Source organism: Lissotriton vulgaris, chromosome 5, assembly GCF_964263255.1.
Source record: "Lissotriton vulgaris chromosome 5, aLisVul1.2, whole genome shotgun sequence".
NCBI classification, from domain to species: domain Eukaryota; kingdom Metazoa; phylum Chordata; class Amphibia; order Caudata; family Salamandridae; genus Lissotriton; species Lissotriton vulgaris.
Genome location: NC_141693.1, coordinates 834,018,843 through 834,034,441, shown reverse-complemented (window position 1 = coordinate 834,034,441; position 15,599 = coordinate 834,018,843). Strand labels below are relative to the sequence as shown.

At 45.9% G+C, this 15,599-nt stretch overlaps 1 protein-coding gene across 2 annotated transcripts in view; it reads left to right on the top strand.

The window, feature by feature from the left end:
- Nucleotides 1-15,599, top strand: part of ANXA7 (annexin A7) — a 453,711-nt gene that overhangs the window by 258,070 nt on the left and 180,042 nt on the right. The window lies entirely within an intron of this gene.

Genomic DNA, 15,599 nt, shown 5'->3' with positions numbered 1-15,599 from the left:
TGTGGTTAATAAAACCACTCTTGTTTGCCCATTTATTGTTTAGAAAAGCTAGAATGTGATGGAAAGGAAAAAGAAATAGATAGTAATTGTTTCTCCTAGAGTTAAGGAAATGCATGCTTGAGGTTTGGGTGCCTGTTTTAACAAAGAGTTGTTTGCTTTGTTATTACAAATCAGTGCTCACCAGGCATATGGTAAAAAGCCAAAATGGTCCTTCTTTTTAAAATGGCAAATCGAGACAGATTGTCATTCTGTTAGTGAATCTCCCCTATGAACACGTCAAAAAAGGTTTTTAGTAGCGTTCTGTAGTGGGCTGGTACCACGTGTTGAGTAGACGTAGCCGCGCTGAGTCTCAGCTAGTTTATTAAGTCCATAAGAAGAGTAGTTACAGAGCCTTATGGCGAGCCCCACAAGGAGCAGCCTCCTTAGCGGCTCAGCCCATCTTCCAACTGACTCACTCACGCCAGGCACCCAAGCATTCCACTCATGTCAATCATACCAACAATCTACACAGAACACACACACTGGCTTAGCATCTAGGTACAAGGTGAAAGGTAACAATATAACCTAACACGAGGATACTACATTATGCTCTCCCTCTTCAATCGAAAAACAAATTGAACCATAATAAAAACGAAGGACAACTATAAACTGCAATATACAAAAAAAAAGTCCATAAACCCTGGGATGAAAGATAAAAAACCACATCATGAGAGGGTGAACAGACGTAGGAAAGGAGAATGAAAGGACAGAAACACTCTAACACACTCCTCCTCTTTTAATGTAGACAAAAAGTTAAAGCGTAAGCAGTGAAAGAACACTTCACGGAGACAAAGTGAGCAAATATTACACTGAAAGAAATGTTGACACGTGAAAGGAGTAAAGGGGGAAACTAACCCCAAGACTCAAACACTGTGGGCGAACAACACCCAATAAAGTACTCCTAATGTAAGGAAATTGTTGTGAAGGGAACCATAAACTCAACACGCCTCGGAGTAAAGGGGAAAACTACCCCAAGACTCAAACACTGTGGGCGGACAACACCCAAGAAAGTACTCCTCTATGTAAGAAACTGGGGAAGGGAACCTAAACCCAACACGTCACCTCTCATGAAAGGGACAAGCTCAAATGGGACAAACCCATAACCTAAACTAGTGTTGTATGGGACTAACACCCATAAGAACATGTGCAGCACAAGAAAACTACACAGATGCAGCACAGTCTGGCACACACACACACAATACGTCGACGTGAAGCAGAGGTTGACTTACACGTATAGTAAAAAATGTGAAGCACAAGGTGTCTTACACACACAGCATGACGAAGTGATGCGCATGGCAACTTACACACAAGACATGACAACGTGAGGCGACTTACACACAAGACAAAGCAACAACTTGAGGCGACTTACACACAAAACAAAAACATGACATCAAAACTTGTAAGTAGGACAACACCCAAAAACACACACCCAAATGAAAGGATGTTCATTAAAACATGTAAAATGGCAAAACCCATAACCCACATAGTGTAAGGGGTGACATCCTAAGAGAATTGTCCAACAACGTGGAAATGGGACTGACTAAAACCCAAACCATACCTAGGGAAAAGGGTACAGAGGCTTAACAAATCAGTGAAGAACGTAAAGAGAGGACATGGGACTAAAACACATTCCCTCCAGAACGGGAAAGTGACTAGAAAAACAGGCCAAACACACGTGCATCACAAGATGACTTATGCACATGGGCAATGCAAACAATTGATATGGGACTGACACCCACTCCCAACATCCCAAATAAAAGGTTTGAAAACATGAATCCAGTAAATGAGGCAACCCCCACAAGTTTAACAAAAATGAACAGTATATGCCCTGCAAGACAAAACAAAGAAAAATGTCCTGCATCAAGTGGTTAATGCATCACTTTGACTAAAGAGAACACCTGTGAGTGAATTCTCGCACAAATAGCTTGCAGTTCAATACATGGATGGATGTGGAATGTGCTTGAGAACCGCCATGTTATTTAAAGTCACTTGTGATAATCCACAATGTCTTTGAAGAAGAACTGATGGAATATCGCTTAAAAGTTACTGTTACCTTAGACGAGTGTAATAAGATGATCTGTAGCCGAGTAATATTGATTGATGATGGTTTATTGATGGATTTCAGGTTAAATCATGTAATCATTCAAGTATCATCTAAGGATCATATTAATATACTCAAGTCTCTCCTAAGCCCCACCAGGAGCAGCTCTCTTGCTACTCAGCCCTCTCTTCCAACTGTCATCCATCCACCAGGCACACCACACATTCCATATTACCTCACACACTCAACATTCCACCATTCACCTAGATAGGCTGAGTAGCAAGACAGGTTAAAGAGAAAGGCACGTGGTATCCAAACCCCCTTAAAAGGAATAAACAAAAGAACAGTGTAAAAATGAGAATCTTCATTCTACAATTAAACTTGCATTGTAAAACTTAACTATCATAAAACATAAAAGTATACAATGCGACCACCCCTTCCCCCTTTACACGTAAAACAGGAATAGATTGATAATACATATTTTCGCATTGAACTTCACAAGATGTAAGGAAAAGGATTCACCGTCACCCACACATGCTAGTTGGCCAGACCAGCAAACTGAAAGTAACTGAGAAGTCACAATTAAAATACGCGAAAAAGAAAATCACCAAAAAGTACTTAATCAAATTATAATTCCTATAAAGTGACGTGTGCACAACGTACACAAAATAGGAATATGTAGATGACTAAACTATAGAGTCACATGCAATGTATGCAATTTATATAAAATAAATAGATGAGTCACGTGCATAGAACAGAATTAAATATAATATTTGTATGAACAAATTTGTGACAGTCATGAGCACATATGCTAACGTGTAGCATTTAACTATAAACAATACATATGTGTATAGTATTGAACTTACTATACAAAATAGCAAATTAACTTTAGTATGCTTTTTTTAAAATTCATGTAATCTTCTAGAATAGCAAATTAACTTTAGTATGCTACATTTATAACCTTCTAGAATAGCAAATTAACTTTAGTATGCTACATTTAAAACTTATGTAGACAACCCACTAAATAGCAAATTACCTTTAGTATGCTATTCTTTAAACACATGAAAATAAACTACAGCGGAAGACAGGCTAGCACTTGAACATATAAAATAGCAAATTACCTTTTAGAATGCTATTTTTAACACTTGTGAAAATAACCTTCTAAATTAGCAAATTAACTTTAGAATGCCAATTGCCTTCAGAATGCCACACTTGAATTGGAAATGTACAAATATGTAGACTCTTGCAAAATTGTTGAATTATACACGATAAAGTCTAAATACAGACTTCCGTAAAACAACAAACTAAAATAAATAAAGTGGACACCGTTGTCAGAATGAAGATCTGATCATAAATAGAAGGTAGACTTATATCCTTGAGCGAAAATGTAGGTTTTAAAATGAGGTGTAATTAAACCATAAATGATAACATTTACTAAATGAGAAACTCAATTCAAAGTAACCTATGCAGGACATCCAGCCATGAAGGCTGAAAATTCTAGTGTGGACATTGGTGACTTTTTTTAAAAGTCTGACTGAAATAAGAACATTTAGCGTGCGCATCGCTGAAGAAAGATGCGCTATATTTAATTAAATATAAACTAACGTGCGCTTCACTGAAGAATTGGGTGCGCTATGTCCTAATGGTGTACCAAGCAGGACGAAGAAACAAAAGAAAACCAGTACCTGCTGCGAAGTCTTCGAGTAAATCTATGTGTAGGCACACCGGAGGTCCGTGGAATACTTGGCTGAAAAAGCAATGAAAGCGTGCCCATCGCTGCAGAAAACACAGATAAACAATAGGCAATTCCATAACAAAGCGTGCCTATCGCTGAAAAGATAATCTGAAATAAAACGGCATAAGAATGTTTACTGCACATGAGATGACGATAAAATGCCAAACTAAAATGGTGGTACGTCAACGTGGAAGATGCCGGGAGGTTCAAGGTGCGTAAACGTCCCCAAACGTCGTGAATCAGCCCACAGACTTGCCATGAAGGAGACTTCACAAAAACTTCGGACACCGTCGGAGGACTGACGAAAGGACAATGATGAGAAGGTGAGGCTGCTCGCACGAGCCGCATGCAGTGTTTTGAAAGGAAAAGCGGCGGACCAACTGCCAATATCCGAATACATGGCCCGTCCATTGTATGTATCAGATTGTGTTTACTTTTAACACTCCCAGAAGATTAATTACGCGCTGCCTGTGATCTTTTGAATTCTCAACAGGACTGCTCCACATTGCGCCTCTCAAGTGCTTTGCCACTCGTGCTGTGTTTTATACTTAAACAGCATGTAAATCAACATTTAATCACACTCTGTCTCTTGTGCGTGAATAACCGGCAGTTCACATTACCATTTCTACTTCAGTTGTGGTTTAAACATTTCCATGCTTTTATTTTCACTGTTCCTCACTTTCAGTGCAAATAAATAAACTTCTTCAATGACGTACGGCTGCCTCCCCTCTGCCCTGACTTGCTCATTTAGACAAAATAGATAACACATGTTATCACGTTAGGCAGTTCTTTTCAAAATAAAATCTTCACTCTTCCTGCGCAGATTACAATGACAATGTTCTACACATCCAGCGCTGATAACATTAATGATGTTTTAGAATTACAGTATTTTCTTAGTTCTTCTTTTCCTTTTAAAAAAAAAATAAAATAAGTTAAACACGACTCGCAGAGGTATTTAAATGTCGTGATAGAATCAAATAAGTCTATTTACTCTTTCATCCTTTTTTTTTTTTTTAAAAGACTGCTGAACAAAGATTAATGTCTCTTACCTGCACAGTAGTCCCTGACGCTCTTCAGTATTAACCAAGCAATGCTCACAATAACAAGTAGGAGCTGGCAGGAAGAAGCGTTGTACAGGGACTGGCACACTTAAGTTGTATGCAGGAATAGATTGGCACATCCAATTTGGAGGGCGACTGGTGGAAGGTCACTGGTGGGGCTTTGTTGGATGGGGTGCCAGTAAACTTTGAATAGTTTTAAGAAATTCTTTTTTCCTTACTTGAAAATCTTGATCATGAAGTTTCATGGAGATCCTTGAAGTTGCAAGCCGTGTAGGTAGTCCAAACGTCGCCAAATGTAATAAGATGATCTGTAGCCGAGTAGTATTGATTGATGATGGTTTATTGATGGATTTCAGGTTAAATCATGTAATCATTCAAGTATCATCGAAGGATCATATAAATATACTCCAGTCTCTCCTAAGCCCCACCAGGAGCAGCTCTCTTGCTACTCAGCCCTCTCTTCCAACTGTCATCCATCCACCAGGCACACCACACATTCCATATTACCTCACACACTCAACATTCACCCAGATAGGCTGAGTAGCAAGACAGGTTAAAGAGAAAGGCACATGGTATCCAAACCAGGAAACCACAACGAGCAATTACATAGTTAAGTCAAACGCACATTTTGTTATACAGCTGCTTGACTAGAACGTGCTCAACAGTACTGTAACTATCTTAACCAACACTCTACTACTTAAGCAAGTGAAGGAAACTGGGTTGCTGCAGTTGGTGACGTACATCAATAAAGATTAGAAATCGTCCTGACCTTTACAAAAAAATAACAAAGTGATGGACCAGCTTGAAGACCTCCGAAACGTACGGATGAAAATGAGCTTGTAGAGTGCTGCTGAAACAAAAGCAACAGAACAGCCTGAAAAGAGCCAAAACCCTCTGGATGAAGAGTAACTTCTAGAAATGCTAACGCCCTACCTAAGATTGCGGAACATTGTTACGACCGCGCCGGGTGGCTTGCGGTGAAAGCGTGCTCCTGAACGTTGAAAAGCAGCTGACTGTGCCGAGAAGAAGAAAAACGTCAGAGGATCTGTGGCTGGCAGAAGGACGCAGGTAGGTGTGCACGCACGCTGATGGTGACACGCGGCAAACTTTTTGAAAAATGACAATGCGGATCAACTGGCACTGTTGGGAAAAGGGCTCAAAAGACTTCAACAATAAGAGACGACATAGGTCTCACCCCCCAATGTCACACAAGATGCGCCAACATCGTATCAAATGCCTTTAAAAAGTTAAGTCAATCCAAGTAGGCAGAAGTGCCAAGCCAACGCTGTCAAAACACTCCTCACAGGACGATAAGCTGTGTCACTGTGTAAGCTTGTACCTTCTAGGACACACTTACAGATAAAGATGGGGTTGACAGGCCGGTCCTTGAGGATGTCCCATGTGTGCAGTACCCATAAACAATTTTTTTTTTTAAGTCGAAAAACAAAAATGTAGTGCTTTACTTTGCCTGGAGGCGCAGTTCCTGCTGATGTAACCACACATGACAGAGTATTGCACGCTTGAGTTGGGGCTGTCCGATGTACTGGACAAGGGTGGGGCTGTGAAGCGTGCTGCTCCAGTTTCCTTTGCTATTTAAAGTAGGAGGCAACCCATATAACCCTTTGGTATCTGGGTAATGCAATCAAAAAAACAAATAATGCCACGGGATCGATATAGAGGCTAAACTGTAAGATGAAGAGAAAATTAATTTGAACTCTTCCTATCAATATAAATCTCTGCAATAAATCTCCTTAGTTTTCACTCTGTAGCCAAGGACAAAAAAACGAAAAAACAAGTACACACCTCTGTTCAAATTAAATTAATCATTTTGTTATCTATATATACTTTCCAACAAACTATCTTTTCAAAACACAATTTTCATACATAAATACATTGATTTGACGTGTGTACACACTTATTTACATTTATACATATAACACATATAAACATGTAAATGAAAAACAATAAATTTTCTGCTCTCTTTGCCCTATCTTTTTTCTAACCAGGTGCACCTCACAAACCATTACCACAGAGCATTTTCCTATATTCAATCATCATTTCTCAGATCATCTCCAGGTTAAATAAATTTCAATCCTTTTTCTACTATAGGCAATGTTAGACCTGTCAGCCCTTTGGGTGGTCCCTCCTGTTATTTATTTATTCTTTTTTTGTTTTTGTTCCCTTTCTACCTCCTAACCTTTGTTTTTCACGTCCACTGGAATGTTTAGGTGTTTTCCTAGGGGCTAGGTACTCCTTGACCCTATGATTTTCTTAGGCCTAGAAGTCCCCCTTGTTATCATGAAAATTTAGTTTTACAAAATGGTGGCTTGTAACTGCCACAACTGCTCACCTCAGAAAATGGACCCATAGGATAACATAGGGACACTCTAGAACCTTCCAGCGGGTTCTGGTAACCTGAGGCCAGCCTATATAAGGGTCAGAGCTAGGGCGACCATTTTGGAGTGACCAGTGAGCTGTTTTGGAACCTGGTGAGGAGTGAGGCGATAGCTGAGGGAGGAAGGCGCACTAGTTGAGGCTAGATTGTCCTATGGGTCAGCTGTCTCTCTTGAGGATGTCACCCCAAAGTTATTGACTGAGCCCTACCATCGGGTTATTGACTTTATTCCGCATAACCTAGCAGCGACATTGAGCCCCCTGAGTGAAGTGGTTTCCCTTGGTTCTGGGAGATACATCAGGGAGGCCTCCGATTTGGAGGAGACTGTTCTGCGCTTTTCTCTTTTCCCTCTTCCCTTGTGGAACTCTTGAGGAGGAATCCTGTAGTTGGCCTGACAGGTGAAGGACATCTGACCTGAGCGGAGGGTAGCCGGGTTGCTGCTGGATTGGGCTTTTATAATCCCGCTCTGGGTCCCCGATATCATACTGCCGTCCAGGGTAGAGGGTCCCTTTTCTGACAAGTTCTTCCCCCCGTTGCCGCACTCTTGAGAATACTGCGGACAAAGAACGAGGAGGGAGGGGAAGTCAGGAGTATCACCGCCCCTGGCCCCAGGACTTTGCTTTACGGAACGCTGGAAGGTAAATCAACCATACCGTAGTGTGGCTGCCCCGCTGTGTTCCCTGCCGCCAATCGGTGTGTCAGCTGTCGGCTGGCAGTGTCCACGGGCCCCCCTCCCCTCCCCCTTGTTCTGCTGAGGAGGTCTGGAGGAAGAGAGGGGACCCGGTTCTGGCCAGCAGTGCGTTGGTCCCTCTGAAGAGACGTCACAGGAGATCGTACGCTCTACCAAGTGAGTGTCGAGAGAAAAGGGGGCGGGAAGCAGAGGAGGCCGGCCTGAGTTCAACACCCACCCACTCTGACAAGCGAGAGGTGGGCGGGATTAGAGGCCGGGATCTACGCTGAAAGAAACGTGGCGCACTCCCGGCTCAGGCAATTGTTGAGCCCCTGAAGGTGCGAGAGAGAGAGTCCGTTCGAAGCGGCTGAGTTGGGAAGGGAGTGAGCAGGCACCCATTAAACACCGCAATTCCCTGGTAAGACTGTGAAAGCGTGGTTGGGAAGTCTGGTGTTTTGGTGGCCTCCTTGCCACCTCCGGAGACAGTAGAATCCTGTCAAAAGTCCCGGAGAAGTTCATCGGAGAAAGGAAGGAGGGGGGAAAAGGCATTCAGAACCAAATTGTTTTCCACATAGCTAGGAGAGAGGAAAGTTAAGCGGCAGTAAGGTGCCCATGGAGTGAGAATTGCCGAATGCATCGGGGCTTTATTAACTGACTAAGACAATTGACTGCCTGATGCGAAGCCCTGGATGGGATAGCTACTAGAGTAATTTTGACGCATTCTCACATGAAAACTTGTACTGATCTCCATCTGTGGGATAAAGTTTGGAATGCTGATGGTGGATACATATTAGAAATGCTTTGAACCTGTTTTCTCTTTCAGAGGAGGAAGGGGAGAATAGTAAATTGAGTTAACTACCCTGTTTATCTGCTAGAGAATGTGTTGACTAAACAGGAAATGCAAGAGAATCCAAAATATAAGAAATTAGGAAAGTTTACAAAAACAAGTAACTTAAATGCACTGAATTAATTGTAAATGTGGTACTGGTTTTGCATCTAAGAGCAATACAAGAAACTAGCAACAAGAGAATAAAGATTTTTTACTTTTCTAAATACGGTGTGGTGCTTACTTTTTGGTGGATAGGCATTGGGTTACTGTAGAGGCGCGATGCAAGCATAACACAATTGCTTCAGGTTTGGTCTTTCCACTCAGTGCCAGGCTACCCTATGTGGACTGGTAACCCCAGGTCCAACATAATTGGTGATCAGTGGTGGGATTAGAGCTTGTGCTTGCATCCACTCAATAGTAATGCAGTGTGTACCACAGGCCTACACCTGGAGTTTTCTCCAAGCGGACTCCCTAATTAAACTTTTCAATTTCCAAATTTACTCCTGGTGGTGGGTGGAGGTAGCCCTTACTTAACGCCCTTCCTTTCAACTTCCAAGTGGTTGTTTGAGTCCCTACTGACAAGATGGAATTTGATTTGGAGGAGTTGGAGACCTACACTGCGGCCCAACTTACGGAATTCTGTCAGAGTAAGGGAGTGTTTTACAAGCGTGGTGCTAAAAAGGGGAACTCCAGACCAGCTTGAGAGCGTGGGTGGCAGCTCACCCAGATGGGAAGGAGGAGGAAGAGGCCGACCGGGACACTGTCATCGGGGTAGATGTATTGTAATGACCTGAGGGGGAGAACCTACTGACAGGTCCCAGAACACTCTCAAGGGAGGGCAGCAGTGTCTCTGTGAGGAGCTTAACTGAAGCTGAACTAACAGACCGGAGAGAGGAAAGACCGCTAAAGTGAGAGTTAGCAAGATTGGAGAAGGAGGGGGAGGAGAAGAGGTTAGCCCATGAACTTTGTCTCAGGGAGCTAGATCTCAAGGCCCTACAAGTAGGGACTTCACAGCACTCCTATTGTTGGCAGCGAATCCAGAGAGATAACCAGGGAACCCAGACCTTATTTACTAAAGGATGTAGTCGCTAGGTACAGCGCAGGGGACGACATTGCCAAGTGGCTGGCTGCCTATGAGGTCTCCTTAAGAGCCCATGGGATAATGGAGAAACCCTGGGGGGGGGGGCTTGTATAAATACATGCCTTTTGCAGGAATGGATACACTATTGGCCCTAGAACAGGGAGAGCAGACCCACTACCCCACCATGAAAGTGGCGCTGATAAAAAAAAAGTTTGGGCTGACTCCAGAGAAATACCGACAGAAATTTAGGGGCAGCCATAAACTTAGGACACAGAATTGGGTGGATTTTCTGGACTACGCAAAGAAGGCACTAGAGTGTTGGGTACAAGGTAGAGAGGTGGGGGACTACGAGGGGTTGTATGACCTTATCCTCAAGGAGCACCTACTCGAGAAATGTTTTCCCGAGCTGCGACAACATCTGGTGGACAGCAAGCTGACCAGCCCCCGGAAGCTTGCTGAGGAGGCGGACATCTGGGCTAGGACCCGGGTGTCCTCAAAGGGGACTGGAGGTAATTTTGACATAAGAAGGAACTTCGGGATGACAATTTTTAACGGGGTCCAGTGTACACGTCCAAGACACTAGTAACAAAGAAGAAGTACAAAGTTCCCTGGAAAGAGGTAGTGTGTGTGTGTAAAGCGTAGATGGAGAAAACCAAGAGGGAAAGAGGAAAGGGAAAATTCCCTCTTGGTTTTCTCCATCTATGCTTTACACACACACACTACCTCTTTCCAGTCCTATTGGGGAACTTTGTACTTCTTCTTTGTTACGACTGGAGGGGATTCCCAAAGGACCGGACAGGGCGCCCCCAGAAGAAAGAGGGGGGAGATAAAAAGAGGGAGTTCTCAAAAGGCCCTCAAAACAGATTCCAGGGAAAGGGAACAGGATTCACCCCTAAGGCTAACCCGCCCAGAAACCCTCATCCTGGCCAAAGTCAGCAGCCAAGGCTTGTCCACTGCTTTGAGTGTGGTGGTGTTGGACACTAAAAGGGAGATGTCAAGTGCCCAAAGAGACCACCCCCTCCCACTGGAGGAAAAGCCCCGGGAGTAGCTAGTGTAGTGCTCGGGGAGGAGTTGCCCTTAGATAAGGGGGGGGGGGGAGTGGGCGGGTGTCACTTTAGTGTCCCTGGGAGATCGGGAGGTGGTTCCTAAGATCCAGGTGCCCCCAAATACTACTAAGTATGGGCAGTGGGTCACCATCAATGGCCAAAGAGGGGAAGCTCTGAAAGACACAGGAGCCAGTATGACTATGGTAAGTCATCTGGTGTCTCCAGAGCAGGTGATTCCACATGTACTCCACCCCGCCGCGATGGCTGACGGCAGAATGGGCCACTACCCAGTGGCCGAAGTTCCATTTGAGTGGGAAGGGGTTGCAGGTCTACTTCGAGTTGCCGTTAGCCCTGCCGTGCCAGTTGATTGTCTGCTGGGGAATGACATGGAGCACAATGCTTGGAAGGAGGTGGAATACTGGACTCATTCTGAGATGCTGGGTACACCTGACTGGGCCTGTGCTAGCACAAGGTCCGCGACTACCCGGAGGGGGAGTTCGCTTGGGCTGGAGCCTGGAACAAATGCCCAGCCAGCTGCCAGCAAGGGAAAGATGCGAGGACAGGAGAAGCCTGCCTCGGCATCCACACCCCGTGAGACGGATAGGTCACCTGTGGTGGTGGACCAGGAGTCCGTGGAGGGAGATGTCAACTCCTTGGAGAACCTACCTACCCCTTCCGAGTGGCATGTGGAGGGAGGGCCTACCAGGGAAGAGTTTTGTAAGGGCCAGAAGGAGTGCACTACCCTTGAGGGACTGAGGCGACAGGCTGAATCCCAGGCAGCAGGGAACGTTACTGGGAGTTACCATATTTACTGGGAGGATGGACTCCTCTACAGTGAACCTAAGGCACCCGTGCACGGTTCATCACGGGCCTTGGTTGTCCCTCAACGTTACCGAGCCTTTCTTTTAGAGTTGGCTCATGAGATACCCTTGGCAGGACACTTAGGACAGGACAAGACCTTTGCCCGGCTTGTCCCCCACTTTTACTGGCCTCAGATGAAGGTGGCGTCCGACACTTACTGCCGGACATGTGTGTCTTGCCAAGCCAGTGGGAAAACAGGGGTGAAGCTGAAGCTCCCCTGGAACCACTTCCTGTCGTTAGCACCCCCTTTGAAAAGGTGGGCATCGACATTGTGGGGCCATTGGATCCACCAACTACAGCTGGTCACAGATTTATCCTGGTTCTGGTGGATCACGCCACACGGTACCCAGAGGCAATTCCTCTGAGGACCATTACTGCACCTGCAGTGGCTAGGGCCCTGATGGGGATCTTTACCCGAGTGGGTTTCCCCAAAGAGGTTGTGTCCGACAGGGGGACCAACTTCATGTCAGCTTACATGCGGGCTATGTGGAAGGAGTGTGGGGTAACCTACCGGTTCACCACTCCTTACCACCCACAGACCAATGGACTGGTGGAAAGGTTCAACAAGACCTTGAAAGGCATGATAAGAAGTCTGCCTGAGAGCCTGAGGAGGAAATGGGACGTCCTCCTACCCTGTTTGTTGTTTTCCTACAGGGAAGTTCCACAGAAGGGAGTGGGCTTCAGCCCCTTCGAGCTTTTGTATGGGCACCCTGTGCGCGGACCTCTCAGCCTGGTGAAAGACTGATGAGAAAAGACTCCCAGGAAGCTTCCCCAGGATGTGGTGAGCTATATGCTGGCCTTCCGGAGCCAAATGGCTAAGTTGTGGAAGCAAGCTTTTGACAACTTAGAATCCAGCCAAGCAGTGATGAAGGAGTGGTATGACCACAATGCTCACCCGGTGGAATTGGAGCCTGGCCTGAAGTGTGGGTGATGGAACCTGGAGAGCTAAGTGCCCTCCAGGATCGCTGGACAGGCCCCTTTGAGGTGATGGAGAAAAAGGGTAAGGCCACCTACTTGGTGGATCTTAAGACCCCTCGACAGCCCCTACGGGTGCTTCATGCCAATCGTCTCAAACCCCACCATGAGAGGCCCGAGGTCATCTTAATGATGATGACTGAGGAAGCGGAAAGCGAGCCTCTCCCTAATCTCTTTTCGTCTCAGGAAAAGGATGGGTCGGTGGAGGGAGTGATTCTCTCACCATCTCTGACTCCTGAGCAGCGAGAGGAATGCCGCCAGGTCCTGGAGCAGTACTCCTCGCTGTTCTCCCTTGTCCCGGGAAGAACCCACCTGTGGACCCATGATGTGGACACAGGAGACAGTCCACATGTGAAGTCTAAGATCTACCGGCTGTCAGACAAGGTGAAGGCCAGCATCCACAGTGAAGTCACTAAGATGCTGGAGCTAGGAGTAATTGAACCTTCTAGTAGCCCCTGGTCCAGTCCGGTGGTTCTGGTACCAAAAGCTGCCCCACCGGGCACCACTCCAGAACTAAGGTTCTGTGTGGATTACCGGGGACTGAATTCAATGGCCAAAACTGATGCACATCCAATCCCTAGGGCGGAAGAACTTATTGACCGGCTGGGAGCTGCCCAATACTTGAGTTCCTTTGACCTCACTTCCAGGTACTGGCAGATCTCCCTTACAGATGGAGCAAAGGAAAGGTCAGCCCTCTCCACTCCTGAGGGCCACTACCAGTTCTGCGTAATGCCCTTTGGGCTCAAGAACGCCCCTGCCACCTTTCAGCGGCTGGTGAACCAGGTCCTCTCTGGGATGAAGGCTTTCTCCGCTGCTTATCGGGATGACATTGCTGTCTTCAGCAGCAGTTGGGAGGATCATTTGTGTCACTTACAAGCTGTTCTTCAGGCCCTGAAACAGGCTGGCTTGACAATCAAGGCCAGTAAATGTCAGATCGGGCAGGGGTCGGTGGTGTACCTTGGCCACTTGGTGGGCAGGGGAAAGGTGCAGCCCCTCCAGGCAAAGATTGAGGCTATCATGGCCTGGGAGCCCCCCAAGACCCAAACCGAGGTCCGAGCCTTCCTGGGCCTCACAGGATACTACCGTCTCTTTGTGAAGGGGTATGGCACTATTGTGGCACCCCTAACTGAGCTCACATCCAAGAAGCAACCTCCACGGGTAGTCTGGACGGTGGCTTGTCAGCAAGCCTTTGAAAAATTGAAACAAGCAATGTGTGCAGCTCCAGTCCTCAGAGCCCCGGATTTTTCCAAGGAATTCATTGTCCAGACAGACGCATCCGAGCATAGCATTGGGGCAGTGTTATCGCAACTCAATGAAGAGGGTCTGGATCAACCTGTTGTCTTCCTGTCTAAGAGACTGCTTCCCCGGGAACAGAAGTGGAGTGCAATCGAGCGGGAAGCCTTTGCGTTGGTATGGGCTCTGAAGAAGCTGCGGCCATATTTGTTTGGCTCGCACTTCCTGGTTCAGACCGATCACCGACCCCTTCGTTGGCTGATGCAAATGAAGGGAGAGAATCCCAAGCTGTTGAGATGGTCCATCTCCCTACAGGGAATGGACTTCCGGGTGGAACATCGGCCTGGAGTGGACCACGCCAATGCAGACTGTCTCTCCAGGTATTTCCGACTTAGTGATGAGAACTCCCAAGGGGTTGGGTAGCTCTCCCCACTTTCAGCGGGGGGGGGGGCGCGTGTTAGACCTGTCAGCCCTTTGTGTGCAGTACCCATAAACAATTTTTTTTTTAAAGTCGAAAAACAAAAATGTAGTGCTTTACTTTGCCTGGAGGCGCAATTCCTGTTGATGTAACCACACATGACAGAGTATTGCACGCTTGAGTTGGGGCTGTCCGATGTACTGGACAAGGGTGGGGCTGTGAAGCGTGCTGCTCCAGTTTCCTTTATTTAAAGTAGGGGGCAACCCATATAACCCTTTGGTATCTGGGGAATACAATCAAAAAAACAAATATGCAGACAGAAGGAACGAGGATGGCGCAAATCCTGGGATCCCAAAGATCGAGAAGTCTATAAGAGCCAGTTACGAGAATACAAAAGTAGAGTGATAAAGGAAAAACAGGACTACTTTACCAACTTAACCTGTTCTCTAACATCTTCTAAAGAGCTCTTTAAAATTGTGGACTCACTGTGCTCTCTCCAGGTACCAGATCCCGTGGTTGCCTCACAGGAGCTATGTAACAATATATCAGACTTCTTCTATAATAAAATAGATGATATCTATATAGCTCTACAATCACAGAGGAAATCTCTGAGTGCTGAGGACCTCTCTCGAATCAAACTGCTTGAATCTTGGAATATAGATGCCCCCCAGTCCCTCAATCATTTTCCTGCTCTTTCCTTGGAGGGACTCAATCTCCTTTTGGACAAAACGAAATCGTCTTCCCCACTGGACCCAGTCCCTTTGAAATTACTAAAGGACTGTAGGGATATCATTCTCCCTCCGATGCTGGAAGTAATGAATGGAGCCTTGGAACAAGGTACTTTTCCACTAGTCTGGAAGAAAGCTATTGTAAAGCCTCTTCTGAAAAAGTCCACCTTAGATCCCGGCATATTGAAGAACTTCAGACCCATATCTCTCCTGCCGGCCCCTGCCAAGATGTTGGAGACTCATTTGAACTTTCATCTTTCTAACTTCCTCAATGCTTCAGGCTTCCTGGATGGGTCCCAACATGGCTTTAGAAAGCTGCATAGCACGGAGTCTGCTTTGACCAAAGTCATGGAGAACATCCGCAGGAAAGTTGATCTGGGTCAAACCACCGTGCTGGTACTGCTGGACCTTACAGCAGCATTCGATACCCTGTCTCCCCTTACTCTAACATCTAGGTTAAGGGAGGCAGGGGTAGAAGGACCAGCCC